The 12,725-nt window shown below is 46.0% G+C and overlaps 1 protein-coding gene across 2 annotated transcripts in view; it reads left to right on the forward strand.

The window, feature by feature from the left end:
* The first annotated feature begins 416 nt into the window (after window positions 1-416).
* FHIT (fragile histidine triad diadenosine triphosphatase) overlaps window positions 417-12,725 on the forward strand; it is a 797,037-nt gene continuing 784,728 nt past the window's right edge. The window contains exon 1 of one of the 2 annotated variants that reach the window (XM_044451960.1): window positions 417-487. The gene's annotated coding sequence lies outside the window, so the exon portion shown is untranslated. Of the gene's footprint in view, window positions 488-12,114; window positions 12,228-12,725 lie in introns of those variants that run through there. The other variant, XM_044451959.1, reaches the window with a different exon arrangement.

Below are 12,725 nucleotides of genomic sequence, written 5' to 3' on the forward strand. Positions count from 1 at the left end.
GTACCAGTGAGTGTATCTGGTTAGGGAGCGGACTGGTTCAGTAGCACTTAGAATACCCTTTCTCCCCACACCCTATTCCCAGTGAATGAAAGAAAGAAGTTTACAGTAAACTACGAAGTAATGCAGCATAAACTACTTTAATTGGAAGCAACTCCCATTGAGTCAGTGGGCCTTATTCCAAAGCAAATGCGATAATTCTGAATCTTGGGCTGCAGACGCTCGCCTTTGTCAGCCAACCCACCTGCCGTGGCCGATGCTGGAAAAGAACCCTCCACTTCCACGCCGCTGCAGGCAGAAGCGGTTGCAGCGAGAAGGCGGCGGCGCGGCCTCTTCCTGCGCGGGCCGCGGCAATGCGCCGACGCTCGCTCGCTTCCGCTTCCTCAGCCTCTTCGCCCGCCCGCCGCCCTCGAGCACTCCTTGTTTGCCGGAGTAGAAACAGTGGAACAGCCAGTTTAGCAGCAGCAGCAGCAGCAGCAGCAGCAGCGAGGTAGGCCTGGTAAATTCACTGCAGTGCTTCTGCAGTTTCCGCCTCGAGGAGAGTCCTGCAGTTGGGGATGTACAGAAATTCCTTTCCTATTTGCATATCATGCAGCTATACTGTTCACAAGCAGGAATTATTGGGGAATTTTCACATTTTCCTGAACGTGTGTTTACAGTTGAAAGTGTGTGTGTGTGTGTGTGTGTGTGTGTGTGTGTGTGTGTGTGTAAAGCCCTGTCCTCCAAATATGCATTTCCACGCATTAGTCTGTGAGGGGGAACGCACATTTCCAGTTGGGAAACGACACAATCTTTGGGGAAGTATTTAGTGAACCACAATGAGAGAAAACATGGCATTTTCCTAGTTGTTAGTATTTCTGGTCCCTGGGAAAAAAAGCAGAAAATCAGTTTCCTGTCTTCAAGGGAGCTGCTCACCACTGCTTTCCTTTGCCAGAAGGTGAGGCTTTTTTCCCTTTGAGGAGAATAGTGTTGATGATGCCAGGAGGCCAAATGGGAAAAGGAACAGACAGATCATTCTATTTCTGGTCTAGGAAAGTTTTGCATGTATTCAATCATGCATGAGTTTGTCCCTGTATTCTGCAAACTTAAATGAAAATCTTATTCTCCATTAAATTGCACAGCTGCTCCTCTTTTTGTCCATGTTTCCTCTTTAAAGTGCACATTTTTCTCTGCATTTTTGAGTTGAGTACTCCATTGTAACATTCCAAGAACTGCACAGCCCAAAAGATAACTATGTTCGTAGCTGGGTATTAACCCAGGAATAGCAAATTAGGATGGTTGCTTAAACTTTCAACCCAAATGAAATTCTCCAGTATTGCTAATGGAGAGCAAGTAAAACCTGTGGGGGCGGGTGCTGCTCAATGGTACCCGTACCTGCCCTAGTTCTGTTCATGGGCATTAGAGCAGGGCTTCTCTCTTGGTTGAGGATGGGCACTTGCTGAATTAAGCTTGCAAGCATCCGAGCAGAACCTCTTCCACTACTGCCTTGAATGTTTCCCTCATTACCAGGCAGGGGAAGGGTTTGCACAACAAGGGAAGCCATAAGGAAATCTTACCATTGTGAGGCTATTTTGTTGTCCATACCCAGTCCAGTGTTTCTGTGTGACAGTCTTAAATTTTCTGAAACCAAAGGAAGAATCCACGGTCTGTTGTAAGACTTCCATATTCACCATGGCTTTTCCAGTGGTCCAGACCCAAGATCCCCATTTTTTGTATTGTTGGTTGGAAAGCTCTCTATACAGTCCTCTGGCAAGAGTGGCCACAGAAGTGGCTGCTTTTAGCCTCTAATTTTTATTCCCCTCAGCCTTCTATAATAGGTGTCTCATCATTCACTTTATTCCCAGTAGCCAAGTGATGTGTTTGTCTTCCTGTTTGCTTTTGCCTTGTTTATAGCCAGGTGGAGGAAAACATTTGTTCTGACAAGGGCTGCATTCCCTGGAGGGTATCTGTTAGGGGCCACACACTCATGGTGGGGAAAGCTCTGAGTATTACGATTATTATACTCAATAACTGATGCTGTCTGGGCAATTTGCAACAGTTAGGGACAGAGCCAGATTTCTGGAGACCACCATCTTCTCATCTGGCACCTACTCTCTTTGTTTTCCACCTTGTCTAGTGGGCTGCCGAGAGAGGAGTAGATTACTTATACCAGGGGTCCCAACTGAGGACTTCCAAAATTAGGTAGAAGGTCACAAATAGCCCAGCCCTGCTTTATAAAAGGTAAAGGTTTCCCCTTGATGTTATGTCCAGTCATGTCTGAATCTAGGGGGCGGTGCTCATCTCCGTTTCCTAGCCGAGGGAGCCAGCGTTTGTCCACAGACAGTCTCCATGGTCATGTAGCCGGCATGACTAAACACCGAAGTACATGGAACACTGTTACCCTCCCACCGAAGTGGTACCTTTTTATCTACTTGCATTTGCATGCTTTCGAACTGCAAGTTTGCAGGAGCTGGGGCAGAGCAACGGGAACTCACCCCATGGTGCAGATTTGAACCCGCAACCTTTTGATCAACCAGCCCAGCAACACAGCAGTTTAAACCACTGTGCCACCTGCATCCCTTTATAGGGCATAACATATGGAGATTGTTCACTGGGGTACTTTGCCCACCCAGTCTAGAATATAGTGCATCTCCAGATCTTTTGGACTTCATCTCCCAGCATTCCTAACCAATGGCCATGATGGAAGGGGCTTCTAGGAATTAGAATTCTAAACATCTGCAGAACTACCTTCTGCTGTCCTCTGTTTTGAGGGGCACCCTGAAAACACAGAGTTAGACCTGTGCTGGAAAGGGTGCTGGTAATGTAGTAGTTATAATGCCAGAACCTGATGACATAGATCCCAGGACACAAATGCATGGAGCATCACCATCACCACTATCTTACAAAGGGACTCCTTTTGGGGACCCCTTGACTGGAGCTAAATCTAAGCTGGATGTAATACTGCTGCAGTCAGAACGTGAGTCCTGAAAAAGTAATTGAAGCATGTTTGCCATTGGACAGCGGGATAACCCAACTCTGAACTTTTAGTTAATGGCGGGGAGACTGTTCTCTCTGGCCTACCACTCACAGCAAATCCTTTACCCAAGGAAAGGCAAGGTAGCTACCTGAAGGAACATGGGCAAATCACTTTAATGTATAGGGACAGATGCTTATCTCATGGGTATTTCAAGATATGATATTCTAGTGTACTTTCAGTAATTTACTCCAACTTGCTTTTTTCTAAATACCAAGAGAACATTTCATAAATTGTTTCTGACATGTTGCGCTTATTTGTAGTTGAATTTCTAAAATGATCTTGTAATGTGTCATGGGGGAAAAAGATGTGGCCCCCACATATAATGGGTGGCAGTGCAGATGTCAGAGTATCTTCACTTGGATAGGAAATGTCTGTTTGTGGCATAGACTCAGAACTTGATTCTAGCAATTAACTCTTGAAAGTAATGGGAAGGGATGTGAATGCCACACTCCTGTAACCTGCTATTTTGCTTTGCTAATTTATATTCTTACTTTGTTTGTATATTCATTCTGAAAGCATCTGGTGAGGTATTTGTTGTTGCTTGTTTGGTGGTTTTGTGTGTGTGTGTCTTTTGAATAATAAGAAACGACAGAAATCAAATTCAGCAGAATGCAAATTAAAAGCAACAAATGGGATTAAGCATGAAAATGAAGGGATGGGGAGATGTTGTTCCCCTCCCCTAAGGGCATTTTTCAGTGATACATCCATTTCTATGTGTCACAAATACTCAATGTGGAGATGTGTTTGTGAAGGTCATTGCACCGAGACTCAAGAAAAAAGCCCCCACACACCTGGGACTAAATGATTGAACCCATGCAAGCTTTCCCACTGAACCATACCTTTCCACCCACAATGTGAAGTTTTCTTGGTGTACCTGCTGGAAATTGGACTTAGCAGTACCTGGTTTGTCTACAGCACTGCCATATTTCTCTTAGGAACTTCCTTAGGCCATGTCCATCTGGCTTCCTGTTGTCTTCTCTAACTGGCATTGGCTCTTTCTTTGGGGTCTTAGGAAAAAGGCCTTCCTTTCATTTGTTACACGATTATTTGAATTGTATGTGCCTGGGATTGAACCAGGGACCTTCTACACACAAAGCTTCTGCTGTGCCTTGAGCTGTGGTCTCCTATGGGCCTGTTATGCCCATTTTGAGCATGTGGTTGCATCAGATGTGGTGAGGCTCATACTGTTAGCTTTGCACGTCACTGGCTCCCTGCACCTGTGCCACAGAACCTTCTGCTCAAAAGAGGGAGTCCAGGCCAGGACAAGCTGAGATACTGGGGAGCCAGGTAACACTGCCACTGGTTTACCTAAAGCTCCAAAAATGGCTGCACACTTTTCACCTGGAAAGAGCATGCCAGGTTGACCTTTTGCACCGGCAGCTGAGCAGCTGTCCAGCTTCATAACACGTAGACCAAATCTGTGTGGGATGATGCGCTCAGCCCTCTTCACCCCCCTATCAGGGCGAGACTCAGTGGCTACTTCAAACAAGCCTGCGGGAAACATATTACTGCAGCCAGTGTGTCAGGGAAAGGGTGGTTCTTCTGAGTTCAATTACAATCCCTAGCAGTTTAAATGATAGTCACTGTGCCATAATCTAAAATAAATTGCTTTTCACAAGAAGCCATGTAAGCTTTTGCACTGCAGTGCCGAAGAGGCTTCTGCTTTTTATCTCATCTGAAATTCAAGCAGCAGCAACAGCCTTGCCTTTGAACTTTCCTCCTTACCTCAAAGAGAATTCGCCTCTTCATTGGGGCTTATGCACTCTTTTTATACCTGGTGTTTACATTTAAGAAAACAATATTCTACAGGGGTTTGAATTGCCTTTTCTCTGCATACATATAAATACGTCAGTCTCTCCTTGACCTCAGTTCTTCCAACTCTTGGCAAATTCTGCTATAGGATTTTCTATCTGCCCCAAGCAAAAAAAAAAGAAAGGAAGAAAAGCATTCTTTATCTGTATTACTCAGGACACTGCAACTAGGAAAAGTCCACCCAAATCCTAATTGAACTTTTCCAGCTTTCTTCATTCCAGATACCACAAGGGAAAACTGCAGCTAGCTGTGCTTTTAGACATTCAGGGAAAAAATAGATCCCCCCCCCCCCCCGCAGAGGTTTCACCCGCCTGGGACCATTTGGCTTATTGGACATGTGAGGCAGATCACACATCTGAACACTCCACCTGTAAAAGTAAGTCCCCCAATACAGGCAGTGCTCATGTCTTGGGTATGCTGTGCAAAGCCTGTAAGAATCCACATCAATTCTCTGGAGAAACAGCTGTTATCTGCATGTATATCATCTATTGTATTGCATTATTTGGGTACATATGTATTTATTGGATTTGAATTGTAAGCCGCCCAGAGACCCACTGGGTATTGGACAGGGTAAAAATACCCAAATAAACAACATAAATAAATATTGTCAGTTTCCAAAGCATTTGCTACTTTTGGTAAGAACATGGGAGAGGACTGAAAGATTCATGGCTTGTATGTCATGGGAAAGCATGCTGGGTGGAGGGAGGGGAAGCATGATAATCCTGTCTGGAAGAGGCAAGCCCAGAAGGTTTCAGTTTTATTAGGCCATGTGAGAGGGAGGGAAGGAAATACTTTTGGTTTGGGGCAGAAGTTGCTAGGAGCAGGTGTGCCTGCGTAATCTCCCAAGAGGCCAGAGTATTCCTGGGTCTGTACCAGTTACAAAGGACAGTTGTTCAATTGTGTTACTTCCCTCCCAAGTCAAAGAAGGTTGCTCGGTGTATCCATAAGTTAAAGTAAATAGTGTTTGATTCTGAAGACATCTTGTGTGTGTTGCTTTCCCATACTCAAAAGTCTGTGTATCTCACCTGGGCTCCAGCATCTCACCTCCTGCACAGAGATCTGGGCTTTACTGAGACTGGGCTGGAAGACAAGGCTGTGCCAGTCCTTGCTCATTGGCTTGATGAAGCCCTATGCTCATGGTGGGCTCAGGCCTAGAAACTTGTTTCAGGTATGAAGATACTGCCCTGTGCCTTTGCTTCCTTTCCCACTTGATATCTCGGATCTTGACCACTGCCCGGCTTTGTCCTTGCACCTGCCTCTAGTCATCTAATGCTAGCTTGCTACTCTGGAACAGAACTTATCACCCCTTCCTGTTTTGATTGCACACCCCTTATGCCTCTAGTCCAGAACTTTATTACATGGAATCTGAACTTTGGTGAGATCTGTTAAGAAACTAGAGACCATGGATGAAAGTCATCATTCCACTTCGGCCCCAGTGGAGGCTCTGACATGATAATGTATTGTAAGCCACCTAGCAATGGCTCAACAGTTATAGGCAACCTATAAATATAAATAAATAATAGACTGGATGGGAGCCAGTAAACTGAAGTGCAATCAAGACACAATGGAGGCACTCGTAGCAGGTGGCTGATCTGCTCCAGAGATGCTCCAGTTATCTTGTGCTAGATGGGGCTACACTTCTCTTGGAAACAGGCTTGAATCATGTGATGCTCCTTGATGCATCTTGGTCACTAGAGGCAGAATTTGCTTCTGCGGTGCAGATGTGCCTGTTGCAAGTTTAGACCAGTATGTCAGCGGCAATTTTATCTGGATGGAGATTGCTTGGATACAGTTGCCCCATTCTGGTAACCTTCAGGGTAGACTACTGCAGTGCACTCTCCATGGGCCTGCCCTTGAAGACTCTGCAGATTCCCCAGATAGTGCTGGATGTGCTGCTAGAATACTAATGGGACTGGACATTGTGCTGATATTATGCCCATGCAATTTTTACTGCAGCTGTTCCCAGGCCATTGCCAGGTGCTGGTTTAAACCCTTTATCATGTATCTGAAGCCAGCCTGTCTCCAAATGTTTGCCCCAATATATCAAGATCTTAAAAGAGCAGCCACCCATGGGTGCCTGCATCAACTGACATGGGTTGGATGGTTGCCAGAGTGTGAGGTTTCTCCATGGAGGTGCGCCAGTTGTGGAAGTCTCTCCCCAGGGCTTTGGAGCTTTGGCACCCTCCTGAATCCTTTCACAGCTGGCATGGAAAGAATGACAGCAACTGCTGTCAGAGGTCAGGAACGTGAGCCTATGTAGAGAGGGGGGCATCTCTTGCATGTAACAGACTGCTCAGACTGTTCCATCTGATTCTGAGGGGAGCAGGAGGAGCAAAGGGGACTGAGGACTTGGGAGTTTCAATGTTACCTAGCACAGTTTCTCAGACAGATTGCGAGGCCAGATGGGGCTACAGGAGGGAGAATTGTCTCTCCCTGCCTTGCAAAAGAAAGGAGAATTTTCAGCACTGGAATGAGCAGACGGGAGAGTGTCTTGACCCTGTCAGGAGCCAACAGGTGATGTAAGCAAACCAGTTGCGGGGTGTCTGGCCCACCAGCAGCAGGCGCCACCCTGGGGTGGAGCCAGAAGCTTTGCTGAAAGTGAACGAAGGAGGCGAAATGCTGTTTGGGACTTGACTCTTTACATGGGCAGATGCTTCTCGCACATCTCAATGAAAGTGCTGCTCTGATTTATATTGTTTTGTAACCAGTTAAGTTTTCATAAAAGAAGTACACTTTTAAGGTGCTGTTTTCTATCTGCTGAAAGGCAGTGAAAGAGGGGAGTGACCTGCTCATGACACCCTAAAGAGAATTAAAGGTGGTCAGGGGAGAGAAAAGACCAGGATGTGGGGTGCCCTGAAGCTGTTCCAGCTTCCTTCTTTTCCCCTCTGAAAACTAAGTTCTTGTGAAAATGCAGAGTGCAAGGAGCAGAGAGGTGAAGATTGCCTCTGGCACTGTTGTTGCACTGCACTGGGTAAGTGTGAGGCTCTGCGTTTTGGAGGCTTACTCTTATCTCCATAGGATTGTGCTCTAGGTAAACCTAAAGGATAGAGTGGCAATAGGGGGTGGGTGTTTGCCTATGTGCTCCATGGTTTTCTAACAAAGAGTCCTTTGTATCCAACAGCTGCATGGCAGAGGGAAATTTAGTAGGTGCTGCTAAGGATGATTCAGCTGCTGAGATTCCAATTTGTAAGCCCTCCTCTGGCGCCAACTTGTGGTGCAAACAAGACAGCTCGTGGACTTCTGTCTCTAAGATGGACCATGGTTTGTACATTTTTACACACCAGTGACACTTGTGCAAATAAGCACCTGAAAACCACATGTCTCTCATGTGTTTGTGCAGAACCGGCCAATTTGCACACATTGTAATTTCTGCAAATTACATTTTGTGCCAATCAGTTTGAATCAAATGGTGGTTATTTGTGCAAATGTCATTAGCAACTTAAAAAAATGTGTAAATTGCAGTCTGACTCAGAGATGGGAGTCTGTGAAAAGAAACTTGACTAGCTTCTGATCCAGACACAGGCAAGAAATCCATCACTCTCAAGCAAGCTGGATTTCTCTGTTTGGGTACATCAGTAGTGATGCATTTCTACTGATGCCACTACATGACTTGGTGGGGTGTGCCTGTTGCCCTTCTTACGGTTGTGCAGCTCACAGGGCATGCTAGCCCCGCGTCAAGAAAGGAAGCTGCAACCTCTGTGTGCCTCTGGAGGGAGACAGTTTGACAGAAGGTGAAACAGACATGCCTGTTGCCTGTGGTGATTTTGGGGGGGATTTAAGGGGAGGAAAGGAGGGGACAATGGGGGCAACCCGTTGTCATTGCTTTGTCCTAGTGGTGGAAGGGCGCTGAGCTTTGTCACCCAAGTTCTGCAGAATAAAGTGGCTCAGCAGTGGGGCAGGGATGTACTACCTTTCTGGCTGATGGAGGGTTAGGGTCAGCAATATGATAAAGCAGTGATGGTGGAGCTCTGTAGATGGGAGAGGAAATGGGAGAGACCTTGTGGAATTCTGTGATAAGGTTTTGAGATGGCTGGACAGAGGGGACATGGTGGATGGGGACATGGTTGAGGGATCTCAGCAGGGCCTTTGACAAAGTGCCACATGATATCCTGGGTGAGAATTGAGGAGTTTTGGGTTAGACTGATGTCACTGTCCAGTGGATTAGGACATGGTTGATGGACTGAAAGCAGAGGGTAACCATTAGTGGGGAATCATCAGGATGGTGGTCGGTGGCAAATGGGGTCCTCCAGGGCGCTGTCCCTGGACTGATCCTTCAGTCTTTTCATCAATGACCTGGAAGAGAGGGTGACCAGTCTGCCTGTCAGATTTGCATATGATGCTAAAATGGGGGCGACGGCCACAACTGAGGAGCAGCTACTCCTGCACCAGAAGGATCTGGACAGTCTGTGGAAGTGGGAGGGAGAAAACTGGATGGTGTTCAATGTGGATAAGTGCAAGGGCATAGGAATGCGTGTCATAAACACAGGTTAGGGGACAAGTGGCTCAAGAGCAGCACTTGTGAAAGGGATTTCTGGGTGCTGGTTGACTGCAGACCAAACATGAGTCAGCAGTGTGATGCAGCAGTCATGAATTTTTATTGTATAACTTTGCTTTTGTTTGTAAGCTGCCCCGAGGCTTTGTTGCGATGGGGGTGGCATACAAATGTTTTAAATAAATAAATAAATGAAGGCGAACACCACCCTTGGTTGCATAGCCAGAAGTGTGACTTCCAGATCCAGAAAGCTGTTATTGCTGTTCTGTACAGCTATGGTGCACCCACAACTGGAGGATTGTGTTCAGTTCTGGGCTCCAGATTACAGGAAGGATATAGCCAGGCTGGAATTGGTGCAGTGTATGGCAACAAGGATGGTGGCTGGATTGCAGGGAAAGCCATATGAGGCGAGGTGGAGGAAACTGTTTTTTTTTTTCAGCCTGGAGAAGAGGAGATGCCAAGGGGATCTGTTGGCGACATGTAGGTATGTGATGGGGTGCCACATGGGGGTGGGTAGAGACCTGTTTTTCTTCAGAGGAGGGCAGGACACATTCCAGTGGAGCCAAGCTCAGGGAACCAAGGTTCAATTTGGATGCCAGGAAGTACTTCCTGACAGTTAGGAACCTGAGGGTATGGAGTGGGCTTCCACGGAAGGTGGTTGAGGCCCCATCAGTGAGGGTGTTCAAAGATAGGTTAGACATGCACATGGTGGGCATGTTGTGAGAGGAGCTGGCTGGAACCGGAGGTCAGACTAGATGGTCCAGTGGTCCCCCTTCTGCCTTGCTCTGTTTCAATATTCCAATGTTTCTATTCCTTTTATAGCCCTCATTAGAAATGTTTTTATGCTAGTTCCTGCATGTGTTTTGCTCTCTGCTGAATTGCATGCCTTCCTGGAAGGCCTGATTATCAATTAATGTGCACCCATTGTATCTTTCTGGAGTCATTTCAATAGAAATTTAAAGTAATATTTCAGCTAGAACACCAAAGTACCACAATCATTGCTTTGGCACAGAAAATACTTGGCATGGTGTGCCATAGCTTGGTTTACATGTCTTTTCCCCCCGCCCTGCATGTCTTATCTCTGGCACCTGCAACCTACTTTCCCAAAGACCTTCTGTCTACATTGGCCTTTTATTGCTGGACATCTACCAGCCACATCTTCAGAGAACTGGAGCATTTTATTTCTCTGTGCATGGCATACTCAGAAGACCAATATATTACATTGGAGCGTAAATGTAAAAACATTTTTTTCTTAGAATTACCAAATTAAGGAAATAGATTTGTTTTAAGAAAAGATAGGCAGCTTGTTTCCCAGTTTTTCTTCAAGCTGATGGCTCTTTCCTTTCTTCATTTCATTGTCCCCTCTTTCTGCCTTTCCATTTGGCAGGAAGGGTTGAGCTTATGGCTGCCCTTTCCAAAGCTGCCAGTAAGTCTTTTCAGCAAGGGGAGCTGGCTTGCTCAGGGAAGCGCTGGGTGCTTTACCACTCTTCCTAATCTAAATTATGCTTCCAGTTTTCCTTGTCTGTGAGGCCTCGGCATGTTGACAGATGAAATTAAATGCTGCAGTTTAGTGGAGGGAAAAAAGAATATGTAGACTGGCTTGATTCTGTCACAAATTCATTCAGAAATGGTTTAAAGCAAGCACATACAATCAAGTCAAAACACACTGATGTGTCCCATTTTATTTTTTGATAAGGAAGAGCTTCCAGGAAAGTGTGTGAGGGTGTGTTTGTGGGGGCGAGAGGAGAGAGGTTGGCACCTATCCTTAGCTAGATTTTTAGTCAGGCAAGTCTTAACAAAGTAAATGCATAATGAGACTTTTGGCTGGTGAAATTAAGGTTGAATTCACAGATCCTTTTTCCTATACAGCAAACTAACCTATTGCATTCATCTGCACCAATCAGGTAATTTGCTCTTCCCTTATCCTTTTTCGGGGAGCAAAAATTGCTGTGTATGGAGGGAATTCTATATTAACACCAGAACTACTGATATGTGAAGGTATACCACACCAGATTCTCCCATCACTCTGCTGCTCTTTTCCATAGGTGGACTAGAAACTCTGACGTGGAATTGCTGGTAAAAATGGAGGCAGAGAAACTATACAATGATGGCACAACACAGATAATTTAAATGAATGAATGGATGCCATCTCTCCTGATAGCTTGGGGCTGCTTTACTTCAGTGGATATGATACTAAGCATCAGAAATGCTTAGTATCATAAATAAAACAAACACACAACTAAGATTGCAAACACAAGCAAAACACTTGACTGGTAAAACCAATCAAGATTCCAGTTCATTGTAAATGTTGAGCATGCCTGAGAATTACGGGGAGAAGGCAAACAATTTGGCATATAGCGGTAACTCTGTTAAATATAGCATCGAGTGCCGGCAAGAGTGCACTTGTCTGGCCTCCCAGTATTACTCTGGGGGAGCAGACAGGACTATTCAGCTTCCCAGGTCTCAGGTCCTGTGACCTTGATGCTGGGACTCTAAATTCAGAGCTCCCAGAGCACCCCCCCCCACACACACACACACAGTGCAGGGTGCAAAAAACCCACACTGGCTGCCTTTCCAGGGTTACAAATTACCATTGCAGAAGGCTGAAGAGTGAGTGTTCTGGGAGAGCTGGGAGGAGAGGCGGCTGCAACCAGTGGATGACCCTGATTGTGCTCAGGACCCCACCCTCCCACCTCCATGGTGCTTCATCTGGGACTACCGGAAGTGAAAGGCATGAGGCGTGGGGCACCAGCATCACCACCACCGTGTTTGCACACTGGATGCACATAAGCCTCTGAGCTTGGAGGCTTATGTGCCTGCAGATGAGGGAAGAGGCACTGGATTGCACCTTTACTGACTTTTTCCTGCCAGCCAGGACAGGCAGTAAGCTGTGCTGTTACTCGAAGCTTGGTGAGCAGGACAGAAGTACGTACTGGAAAAACATTATTTTGTAATGCAGGTATTATGGCAGCAACATTTGGCAACCTGTGCACAGTCTGGAGAAACTGAATATCCCCCAAGATGTGTAATATTTTAAAACTTGAGGTGATGACACAGAGATCAGTTACAATTTTGGAAAGAGTTGCAAATAGAATTGCTTAGAGTTGAGCACTGAAGGGGATGTCTGGAAGGCTGTGGGATTGCTCTCAGCCCTAGCACCGAAAAGTTAATCACTGAATGACATGCAAGTCTTTTGCACGCTGGAAGTTGTGAGATGCCAGCAAATGTGATCGACTCTCAGTGTGATCATGATTGATAATTCCTGTGCAGTTCATCCTCCAAAGTTTCTGCTTTTGTCTAGCATCCTGTTTCAGCCATCACTGTAAGTAAGCTCTTTAAGGGAACTACAAGTGACCCCCTTAGTGGGGTTATCCTGTCTTGAAAGGGAGGCAGCTTATTTTTAAATTA

Source organism: Varanus komodoensis, unplaced genomic scaffold (assembly GCF_004798865.1).
Source record: "Varanus komodoensis strain SLA01 unplaced genomic scaffold, ASM479886v1 scaffold6_4, whole genome shotgun sequence".
Lineage (NCBI taxonomy): Eukaryota > Metazoa > Chordata > Lepidosauria > Squamata > Varanidae > Varanus > Varanus komodoensis.